This window comes from Chrysochloris asiatica, unplaced genomic scaffold, assembly GCF_000296735.1.
Source record: "Chrysochloris asiatica unplaced genomic scaffold, ChrAsi1.0 scaffold00079, whole genome shotgun sequence".
NCBI lineage: Eukaryota > Metazoa > Chordata > Mammalia > Afrosoricida > Chrysochloridae > Chrysochloris > Chrysochloris asiatica.
Window position 1 is genome coordinate 12,069,307 of NW_006408597.1, and position 12,437 is coordinate 12,081,743.

Genomic DNA, 12,437 nt, shown 5'->3' on the forward strand with positions numbered 1-12,437 from the left:
AAAAAAAAAAAAGAAATGTATTCCAATGTTGTCATAGCCCATAAATACTCTTAGTAATAGTTATATCAGCAGAAAGCTCCTTCTCGTAATAAAAAATTACTTACGATCTTGAATTTTCCAAGAGTGACTAGCATTGCTTTCAAGTGTGTCTACTGAAAATGAAGTTGCTAAAAGCATAAATTTTGATGACCCATGAAATGATGTTTGAAAAAAGCAAGTCAGAAAAATTTTAAGGTCAATTAAGAAATTACATTTAAAAAGTACTATTGTGTTATATCAAATTAACCAAACCAAAACCAGGTGCCATAGAGTCCTTGATTTTGACTCCTGGGTACTTCATGTGTGTCAGAGTCAATCTGTTTTCCATAGGGTTTTCAGTGGTTTCATTTTGAGAAGCAGATCACCAGGCCTTCCTTCTGAGGTACCTCTGGTGGACTTGAACCTCCAACCCTTTGGTGAGCAGCCAGTGTGTTAACCAATTGCTTTACACAACGATTCTTATAGGAAATTATGGCACCAATTTTTGTTTTTTCTGCAATTCGTATGTTTATATTGTGACTAATGTATCACTAATACACCTCATTATGCTTTATAAGTAATGAAATAATTTTAAAGGTAAAAGCTTTTTTGAGTAGTGTTGTTAGCAGCATTTTGTTCCCAGCTCTTTGAACAAGAACCCCTGCATTTCATTGTGCAGGTGCAGTGGAATCAGTTCTGCCTCACAGCCACGACGCCGTATATACTGAAAGAAACACTGCACGGCCGTGCTTGGCGCCATCTCACAGTCATTGCAGCCACTGTGTGGATCTTTTTTTTTTTTTTTTTCTATGATTTATGAACTATACTTTTTATTTTAGTTAATATAAAAACAGAATGTTTATATATTCAAGTTGTTTCTCTCAGCTGTACTTCTTACCAAAGGCTATCATTTTTTAATGTGCTAGTATATTTTGTGATGAGCTAGTTTTACAAATTCATGCGACAAAGATAGCGGTTATGGTTTTAATAGAGAGAGGTGTAAAATGCATCAGCGCAATAGAATGTTCTACATGTTAGTACAATGATTAATGTAAATTTAGGAGTACACAGTTCTTACATCTCACAAAAGAAAACAACAACATTTTCTTCAGCCTAAAATATAAGAAATGCTTCTCTAGTTTTTTTTTAATCCAACACCTTTATTGTTGTTGTTAAGTACGTTGAGTCGGTTCCGACCCATAGCAACCCCTATATAGGGTTTCTGAGGAGTTTGAACCACTGACCTTGTGGTTCAAACCAACTTCGCAGTCCGGCACATTAACCACAGCGCCACACCAGGGCATCCTTATTAGTGTAGTTATAAATGTTGTTTCGGGGGAACATGAGGCTCTTTTCAGCTTTGGCCCAAAGAATTATAGTGAAGCTGTGGGACTGAAGTTTTCCACAAAGGTCTTTTGAGTTCACCACATTACAAACTTTAAAACTATTCTCAAGAATATATGAGCAGTTAGGTGGATTAATAGTTTGATACCCTGGAAAGCAGTTAAGATAGCTCATTTCAAGAGAATTTGAAAACATCGTTGTTGTTGTTGTTGTTGTTGTTAAGTGCCGTCAAGTGGGTTCCTACTCATAGAGACCCCTTATAGAGTTTCGAGGAGCAGCAGTTGAGTTTGAACCACTGACCTTATGGTCAAATGTTATCCTAGAGAGAAACTTTTAAGTATGGACATGACTTTAAGGATGAGGAAAACATCAATAGTTCTATAAAGCTTCAATAAACACGCCAAGACACAGATGTTAGAAATGCCCTGTTATGAAATTTTTACCGTGTTATACTTGTATTTCGAGGTGTAGATAATGTATGGTGCTGTAGGATAAGCATGATTCGAACTGCAAGGTAGGCAATTCAAACTCAACAGTCACTCCTTGAAATCCTATACAGGTTTGCTATGAGCCAGAACCAACTCAATGATGCTTAAGAACAACAACATGCTTATAGTAAGGACATTTAATGTATCCTTAGTTAAAAGCACCATGTGTCCACCTCATCTTCCATTTATTTACTCAGGATGCACCAATAATCCCTAAGTAAATAGTTCGAATATAATTTCCAACAAGTCAACTTTTGCTTTTTGATTAGTCAGCACTGAGGCTCTTTTATCTGTAAGTCTGCAGAAATTTTGGCAAGTGGCTAGGACTGCACTGAATGTGGTCTTGAAACAATTGTTGTTGTTAAGTGCCTTCAAAAAGAGTATGGATACTTTAATAACATTAGCAATAAAGAATCTGCAGTAATCAGGTTGGAACAGCTAGAGTGACAGAAGATGTATCTTCAAAGATCAGCAGGAAAAACCTAAAACACAAATGGCAGTATGATTAGCTACTACAAGAATAAGCAAGTTGTTCACCAGGAAGTCATCAAGGCAAGCATTCAAATCCCTTCAGGACAAACTCCCTACTAAAACTGAAACTCAAAGGGAACGTGAGCAGGTACGTAAGCTTGCTGGTGACCACACTGGTGTATTGGTGAGTGGAAGAGGAGGAAAGGAAACAGTGAAGAAATGGGCTGTGTTCAACCTGTTTCATAGACTCCCATTGACCTGGAGATGAGAGAGAGAAGAGGAAGGGCTGGTTGGTCTAAAGCGTGGTGAGACCAGGGGACATCTGAACCCATGGACAGGGACATAGCCACAGAGGGCTAGAGCTGAGAGTGAAGCATCCAGCTGATATGAAGTGAGAGGAGATGCACAAGAACACCCATACTTGCAGATAGTACTCATTTGACCTAGCCTCGATGGATTGATAACCAGAACTCGACTAGAGGAAGATTAAAAAAAAAAAAAAATTTTTTTTTTTGATAAAGGAAATGAGGATAAATTGCTACAATTTGATTAACTTGACCTATACTCATGGATGTAGTAGCTCAAAATACCAACAGAGAGGGATAACATCAAGTATCAATGCTATCCCCTCTGTATACAGGGTAGTTAGGGACGGGCAACTTGGACATTGGCTACCTAAAATGAGGAGGTGATAAAGGCACAGAGTGACTGGTTTATAAGTTTTCAAGAGGGAGTATTGTTTAAAAGTGTGCAGGGAAAGATGAATCCTCACTGAATAGTTTTCATCTTGTCTAGACGGGTCTGGTAAAAAGAGATGGGGATAAGATTCTTATGATTCAATAGTGAGTAATTGTTATCATGACTAATTGCAACTGTCACAATTGCAAAAGGTAGAAGTTTTGTAACAAAAACGAGGGAGTAGTTAATCTTACAGTCCAGAAACAAATGACCCTAGGACCATCAAGGAAGAGGAACACAAGCAGAATGTGAGACCCTATCCAGAGAAACAACGACACCAGAGATGGAGGCAGAGATGGGGACATGGAGAAAGGGAGCAGCTGAGGACTCTAAATTCATGGAATTAGAGGGACTGAGAGCTGGTGGCCAGGAGACAGGCTTGCAGAATGTGCCCTTTGGTGGTTTAAATTATTATATATGCCTGAGTGTTTAAAAGAAAAGGGGGGGGGTGTGCTAAAATGACTAGAGAGAAATACTGTTAACTGATGGTACATGGAGGGGAATGTAATCATAGCTATGAAACAAAGCATATGATTTGTTTAATGTAAAACTGATGATCTGCTCTGTATACTTTCACTCAATTCACAATAGAAACTTTTTAATTAAAAAAAAAAAAGGAATACACCAATCAAGGAAATAAGAGAAGTTAATGGGGAAAGGGGAAACTACTTTGAATGAGAATGTTCCCCGTAAGGACTAGTAGGCGACATTTAGGAGAAGATGGCAAACTCCATGGTACCCAGTAAAAGGTGAACTGGAGGAGGGCTTTTTCTGAGACAGGGGAATAAAACTCTTTGCAAGCTGGCCATGCCTCATGTCTGCCCATGTCTGCCCGTATCTGCTGGGTCTGATATCCAGTTTTGCAAAATCGAATAAACAGGCTTCTCTCTCTCCAAAAAAATAATCTGCAGTAGTTGAATTTCCTTCAAAAGAATAATCAAATTGGCATGTAAGCTAACTAAGCTTTATAATTAATGTCAGAAATCACCAATATTACTAACAGACATTTTGGTTGGGGAAAAAAAGTTAAACTAAATTGTGTGAAACACACATGTTAATATATAATAATTAAACAGAATAATTCTATCAGACAACTAATGGAAGGAAACCCATAGCAAGGGAATTATCTATAGAAGGCTAATCAAGAGGCTAAGAAAGTTCCTACCTCTGTAATACAATCAACACCCTGGATTACATAAAGAATTCATTTTGAAAACTACAGTGCTTTAATGTACTTCTGTAGTGGTTACAAATCGGGCTGCTAACCCCAAGGTTGGCAGTTCGAAACTACCAGCTATTCCGCGGGAGAAAGATAAGACTTTCTGCTTCCATAAAGATTTACAGCCTCGGAAACCCTGTGCAGGGTTACTATGAGTCGGAACCAACTCCATGGTACTTAACAACAACAACATAGTGTAGTGGTGACGAGTCAGGCTATTAACCTCAAGGTCAGCAGTTCGAAACTACCGGTGGTTCTGCAGAAGAAAGATGAGACTTTCTGCTTCTGTAAAGATCTAAAGCTTCGGAAACTGTATGCAGGGTTGCTATGAGTTGGAACTGACTCCATGGCACATAACCAACCAAACCAACCAATAACTCAATCTAAGGAGTCATGGAAGCTTATGAAAAAGACCTATCCACCATGAGGCTGTGATAATAATGAGGTGTACATTAAGTAATACTTCTGTAAGAAGGAATAGAGTCTCCACAACATTAATTTAACAGTCTTTTTCCTTTACAGGGTAACTTCTAATTTGATGACTTGATTTTCTTCACTAGTTCAAAGGAAAGGAAGTAAGCTGGCTGGTCAGATTCAGAAACAATGATTTGGCAAGGTGTGGCTGCTCAGTTCATCTTTAGAGAAGGTGCTTGTTTCTTCCATTCCAGTCTTCATATCGCTAGAGGAGTTTGATATACCCACTTTTCTTTAAGCTGCATATAGGCAAAGAGGCCACAAATTGGCCATAGCAATTTGGGGTGAAGTAATATTCCTCCTGTTGTTGTTGTGAAGTGCTGTCAAGTCGATTACGACTCATAATGACCCTGTACCGGGTTTCCGAGGAGCAGCTGGTAAATTTAAACAGGTAAATTTGTGTAAGTTGTTGCATTCCAGTGCTTATCCTACATCACCATGCCAGGAATCCATTTCTCCTGTAGGGCTGCATTTAGTAATATGTCCTGGGCCTTCTTACAAAGTAGCCATTTGTCTTCTCCAGAGGATACCTAGCTGAGATGTCTTGTGTTCTTTATTAGCAAAACCCAGTGAGCTGTATTAAAGGCACACAAGGAAGTAGCCATGGGGCATATAAGCTTTGTTTGCCAGCTCTGTCCCCAGTACCAGGCACTTCCTTGGGAATTCCTTCATTGCATGATGGTCTGGTGAGTCACCTGACAAGGAACTGTTCCTATGACTTGAAAGAAATCAGCAATTCTAGAAGGAGCCATGACCTTTGGTGCCAAAATTTGTTCTACTGCCTCTGTTTTGAATCTTTAAACTTCTCAAGCGCAGACTTTCAATCCACCGGCATCCAATTTTTATTCTTTCCTTCTTTTTTCAGGAGCCACGTACACAGAGCTTCCTTCTCACAATTTTCATCACACATGGACACTCAGAAAAGCTTGTGCAGGGCCCATTGGCTCTGCATACTTCCTCTACTTTATATGGTTCTTGATGACTCTGGACAAGCCAATCCATGGTAACCAGGTTAGGAGTGGACAATGGATTCTTAACTCCAAGTGGTCCTTTAGGCACTTCAGATTGCCCAGGTTTTCAATTGCCACACCTTTAGGCTGGTTGTCTTGGAAGTTGCTACAGGCATCAGGCTTGGCAAGCCAATCACTTTCATTATAGGACTCCTGGAAACCCAGGAACAAGACCTTACACTTTTCACTAGTTTCACAGCTGCCATTTTCAGTCTTCTCCAGTTCATGAGTCTCCTGGGGAGTCCACAACTAATTAGGAAGGCCCACCTCATCTTGATCAAGAAATTCCAGATCTCCAACCTGTTCAACTTCAATGAAGAAAGAGCTGCTAGAAGAAGGCCTGTTACACTTTTGGTGACTTGGTTTTTCAGGAACTTCTTGTTAACTCTTTTTTTTTTTTTAATGTTTCATTGTGAATTATGTGATCATTTACATGGGAGAACATTAATTTTACATTCATCCTATAGTATATCATATACTACAAGTCTGCCCCCCCGGTCGTCAGCACACTGCCCCTCTCCCTCTCTGTGTCTAAAGTCCCCAACTACTCCATCTCTCCATGTCATTGTCTCTGCCTCCATCTCAGGCATTACTGCTTCTCTGGGTAGGGTCCCACTCTCTGCTCTTCTCCCTTGATGGTTCCAGGGACCTCTGCTCCTAGGCTGAAAAGTTAATCACTCCCCTCCTTGCTACAAAATTTCTACCTTTACATTTCCAACCCTCACAAGCAGTCCTGATAACAATTATTCACTATTATATCACAAGAGACCCATCCACATTTCAGTTCATCAACCTTGCCTAGACAGATTGGATACTACTCAGTGGAGATTCTACCTTCCTTCACACCCTCTGTATCTAGGTTCCCTCTTGAAAGCTTGTAAGCTAGTCACTTCTTGCCTTTGTAGCCCCCTGCCCCCTATTTTGAGTAGCAATGTCCAAGTTGCCTATCCCTGTCTACTCTGTGTATGGAAGGGGTGGGAATGATCCTTGCTATAAGGATTTGTTCCCTCTTTTGAGCTACTGCATCCATAGGTGTAGGTCAAGTTCATCTAATTGTATCAGATTACTCTTTTTTTCCTCTTCTTTTTTCATCTGGTTGAACTCTGATCATCCAGTCATTGAAGCCAGGTCAAGTGGGTATTATCTGCAAGTGTGGGTGTTCTTATGCATATGCCCTCTCTTCTTATCAACTAGACGCTTCACTCTCCATTCTAGTCCTCTGTGGCTATGTCACTGACTCTGGGCCCAAGAGTCCCCAGGTCTTGCCATACTGCTGGCCAACCAGGTCTCCACCTGGGTTCACAGGAGTCTATTGAACATTGTAGGGCTTAGCTTGCAGCTTCATTGCTGTTTTCCCTTCACTTCCACTTATCAGTGACGACTGTGGTCACCAATCAGAGTGTGTATTCCCGTTAAGTCTTAGTCTTGGAAGGGGGTTTGCACTGAGGGGACCCGACCACTTGCCTTGATGTCTCCTGGGCAAGCAAGTTGCTTGTTCTTGTAGTAACAGTCGGTCTGCCTATGTTGTTTTATATTTTTCCTGTAGGTCTTTCTTTCAAGAAGGATCTTCTGTTCTTCTAGCCATTCTTGCTAACTCTTGAGAAGCCAGTTTTCTAAGTCCTTTAAGTTGCCGCAGACATGACTGAAGAAACTGTAGACTCTAGTCTGCTTTTGGGAGAGCCAGTCTTGGGGACTGGTGCTGGGGATTGGTGCTGATGACTACTGGCAAGTGTGCTTTGAGGAAGGGATAGCTGTAGTGCTGGATGATGCAACCTAACCGTTCTTCTCTAAGAAGTGTTCAATACTTGATGGATTAGCATGAGGCATCAGGTGCTCAGGAACTTGCATGGTCTTGAGGGGCCCAAAAGTAGTGATGGTCTGATGCAAAGCAGTTGTGTCTGCTTCAGAGACCAGGACAGTTGAATCTTCTGATTTGAGAGTCAAACTGCCTAGTCTCTCCAGGCACACAGAGACTTGAATGGCTAGATCTTTGTTTTGGGAGCATTTCAGTTGATAAATAAGACAATTGAACTGTCACAATAATCAGTAGCGCTCCTGGGCCTGCTGTAGCAGTGTCTCTTCTTTACGTTGATAGATGAGGTCAAGCTGTTCATACAACCATACCTCACGACTTCTAAGGCATTCCAGGCAGTGGCTTATGCAGCTGTGAATCTGAGCTTTGAACTCTCCAAGTTTATCTTTAATTTGCTGTTCAGCCTGAAGAACTCCACCTATAGCAACCTCCAAGTCCTTTCACACATCACACCTCAAAAGGGGCTCTTGATAGCTGGAGCAGCTACTCTGATCCTGTGAAGTGCACGTTGTGCCTTAAGAAATTTCCTCTTTACTTCACTGCTCCTTCTTCTGGGCTGGGGCCAGCCCAGCGGGTATTAGAGCGGAGCATGGTAGGGGAGGCCAGTCCTGACCCAGAGGTCAGGAGGTCACAGTGACCCCTGATCCAGAACCAGCCGTCTGTTCTCATTCTCACCAACTCCAAACCTTGCTGTAGGAGAACTGAGAGAACTTTCCTGTGTCAGTCTATCTTGCTGAGGGTCTTCCTCAGTTTCATTGACCCTCTACTTTACCAAGCATGATATCCTTCCCCAGGGACCTACTCTCTTGATAACATGTCCAAAGTCTCACCATCGTTATTTTAAGGAGCATTCTGTCTGTACTTCTTCCAACATATTTGTTTGTTCTTTTGGCAGTCTGTGGGATATGTAATATTCTTCACCAGCACCACAGTTCAAATATATCAATTCTCCTCAGTCTTCCTTCTTCATTGTCCAGCTTTTGCGTGCATCTGAGATGGTTGACAACACCATGGCTTGGGTCAGGTACCCCTTAGTCCTCAAAATGACATCTTTGTGCTTTTTTTTTTTAAACACTTTAAAGAGCTCTTTTGCAGTTGGTTTGTACAATGCAATACCTTGTTTGATTTCTTGACTACTATTTTACTATTTCCAAGGGTATTGATTGTGGATCCAGAAAAATGAAATCCTTGACAACTTTCAATGTTTTCCCAGTCACTTATTGGTCCAATTGTGTGGATTTTTGTTTTATTTATACTGAGGTGTAACCCATAAGGAAGGCTGTAGTCTTCGATCTTCATCCGTAAGTATTTTAAGTTCTCTTCGTTTTCAGCAAACAAAATTGTATCATTTGTATATAGCAAGTTGTTAATGAGTCTTCCTCCAATATGGTTGCCATGTTCTTCATATAATCCAATTTCTCAGATTATTTGCTCAGCATACAGATTGAATAAGTGCGGTGCAAGAATACAACCCTGATGCAGACTTTTCTTCAGTTCTTTCAGCTTGAGAAATGCTGAACATATTCTTCCTTTTAGTTCTAACTTCAGATCTTTGCATGTTTACTTATAATAATTTACTGAAGATTTCATTTTGCAATGGGTCCTGCATATTCTATAACCAACACTAAACTTCCATGCCTTGAGGCCTTTGGACACACACACACACACACACATTTTCATAACTTTTTGAAGCTGATTCACATGTTATGATGTTATGACGTATTTCAAAGACTGAAAATATCAAATGATATAATGTCCTAATGTCATAACACACTTGGCAAAATATATGATAATATGCATTTATATAATATATAAAATTAGAGTGACTGTGTACTTTATTCTACATATATAGGCAAACATCAAAGGATTTGCATTGTAATAATAGAATCCTTTTTAATGCAATATGTAGAAAAGTGAAAGAATCATGACCATTTCTTCCAGATCTAATCTCTTTTACTCAAGTAACTATATTCAGTTACAGACTAGGGGCAATATGTCTGAAATTAGTTTTAATAAAAAAGAATTCTTCTTCTATTGGGTATTTTCTGATTTATAAGCAGCTGCAAGTGTTCAAGTTAACATGGAAATGTGGTAGTGATTTTCTTGAAAGTATGTGAGAGTTTTGTTCAAATGATAATACAGTTGTGTAAGTGCAGTTGAAGGAGCTCTGGTAGCGTAGTGGTTACGAATCGGGCTGTGAACCTTAAGGTCAGCAGTTCGAAACTACCAGCTGCTCTGCGGGAGAAAGATGAGACGTTCTGCTCACATAAAGATTTACAGCCTCGGAAACCTTGTACAAGGTCGCTATGAGTCAGAACCTACTCTACGATACATAACAACAACAACAAGTGCAGTTGAGTCAACTCCAACCCATAATGATCCTACATAGCGTTTCCTAGGAGTGCTGGTGGGTTTGAACTGCTAATCTTGTGGTTATCAGTCCAATGCTTACCTTACAATGCCATACCAGGACTCCTATAATATAATTGTTGTTGTTGCTGTTGTTGAGTGCCATCAAGTCCGTCCCAACTCATAGCGACCTTGTAGAAAAGATTTCCAAGGAGTGACTGGTGGGTTTGTACTGCTGACATTCTGACTTCCACAAGGACCGTATTAATATAGTGGTACAGCAATTGGTTAAGCACTTGGTTGCTAACTGAAAGGTTGAAGGTTAGAATCCACCAATTTGCTCCACAGAAGAAAGATGTGACAATGTACGTCTCTAGTCTTGGAAAGCCTAAGGGGCAGTTTTATCTTGCATTATAGGGTTGCTATGAGTTGGGATTAACTAGATGGCAGTGGGATTTTGGTTTACTATATTCTTAAAGAGGAGTCCTGGTGTGGCGCTGTGGGTTAATGCGCTGGACTGCAAAGTTGGTTTGAACCACAAGATCGGTGGTTCAAGTTCACCAGTCACTTTCAGAAATTCTATACAGGGTTACTATATGGGTCAGAACTAACTCAACAGTACTTAACAACAACAGCGTTCTTAAAGAGGGGTTCTCGTGTGGTGCTGTAGGATAAGCACTGAACTGAGAGGTTGGAGGTTCAAACACACCAGCCACTCCTCAGGGTCACTATGAGGCAAAACCAACTTGATGACACTTAAAAACAACATTCTTAAGGAAACCTTGGTGGTACGAATGGTTAAACATTTGGCTGCTAACTGAAAGATGACTCCCCAGGAGAAAGATCTGATGATTGCTGTTAAGTGCCGTCCAGTAAGCTAGACTCATAGCGACCCTGAAAAGGGTTTCCAAGGAGCAGCTGGTGAGTTTGAACTGCCAATCTTGTGGTTCACAGTCCAGTGCTTATCCTACAGTGCCATATCATGTATGGCCTTTTACAAAACCCGGCGGGGGCAGTTCTACACTGTCACATTCAGCCTGTGAGTTGGAAATGACTTGATGGCATATACACTATATTCTGTCCTCTCTGTAGTTGTTGTTAAGTGCTGTCAAGTTGGTTCTACTCATAGCGATCGTATGCACAAGAGAACATAACACTGCCCGGTCCTGCGTCAACCTCACAATCATTGCTACGCTTGAGCCCATCGCTGCTGCCACTCTATAGCACTTCTTTAAAAAAAAAAAAACTAGAAAATTAGATCATTGTTCACCAGTTAGACTCTGTTGTGCTTCCTTGAATTGCATTTGTTTGCGGTGCTTCTAAAGAGCCCAATTTTCCCCTCCACACCCATCACCTTTCAGTTTTACCTGGCCGTCCCAAAGCCCTCCCTGCAGCCTCCTTTCCATCTCTGTCCTCACTACCTCAGTCTCCAAACCATTGCCTCTTCTAAACTGAAATTATAATTATCTGTTGAAAGGTAATCAGATAATTTAAATCCTTCCAAAAGTTAATGATCTATATAACAACTCAATAGGTGGCTTCCCTGAGGTGAATATGTTTTAAAGTAAGCTTTGTTGTTAAGTGCCGTCGAGTCGACCCATAGCAACCCTGAGCAGGGTTTCCGGGGCTGTAAATCTTTATGGAAGCAGAAAGCCTCATCTTTCTCCCGCGGAGCAGCTGGTAGTTTCAAACTACTCACCTTGCGGTTCGCAGCCCGATTTGTAACCACTACACTACCAGAGTTCCTTTAGGTTAAAAAAAAATGCAGCTCTCAGCATAGAATTCCAAGCATATTGGTAGATTTGATCATGTGTTTTTATATTTGGTGAGTGTAGGACTCTTTTTAAAAAACATTTTGGTGAAAATATACATAGTATAAACGGTAGAACATTCACACACTCAGCAATTTCTACATGAGCAGTTCAGTAACATTGAACTTCACCTTGTATCACTGTCCCCAATGGCTCTGATCACTAACTTAGACTCACTACCCCCTAAACTTCTCATTCACAATTTAGAGGGACTATTATCAATTTGATATAGAATATTAGTTTTTAACATTTCCTTTAGACTCTAAATCAGTGTTTTCAACCAGAGGTGATTTTGCCACCCAGGGGACATGTGGCAATATCCAGAGATACTTTGGTTATCATAAATTGGTGCTACTGGCATATAACATATGCTACTGACATATCCTAAGATGCATGAGACTGTCATATAACAAGGAATCGTTGTGTGTGTGGTTTTTTGGGTTTTTTTAGTTTTTATTGTGAATTGAGTGAAGGTTTACAGGGCAGATTATCAGTTTTACATTCAACAAATCATACTATGTTTCATTGCTGTGATTATAATCCCCTCCATAACTATATAGCTATTAACTATCAGTTAACAGTATTTACCTCTATCCCTACCCCCCCTTTTTTATGTACACAAACAAAGCAAAACATTTGTTGTTGTTTTGTTGTTGTTGTCAGGTGCCATTGAGTCGGAACCAACTCATAGTGACCCCATGC

At 40.4% G+C, this 12,437-nt stretch overlaps 1 pseudogene; it reads right to left on the reverse strand.

Annotated features, from left to right (window-relative positions):
* Positions 1–4,949: 4,949 nt before the first annotated feature.
* Positions 4,950–12,437, reverse strand: part of LOC102813939 — a 33,779-nt pseudogene continuing 26,291 nt past the window's right edge.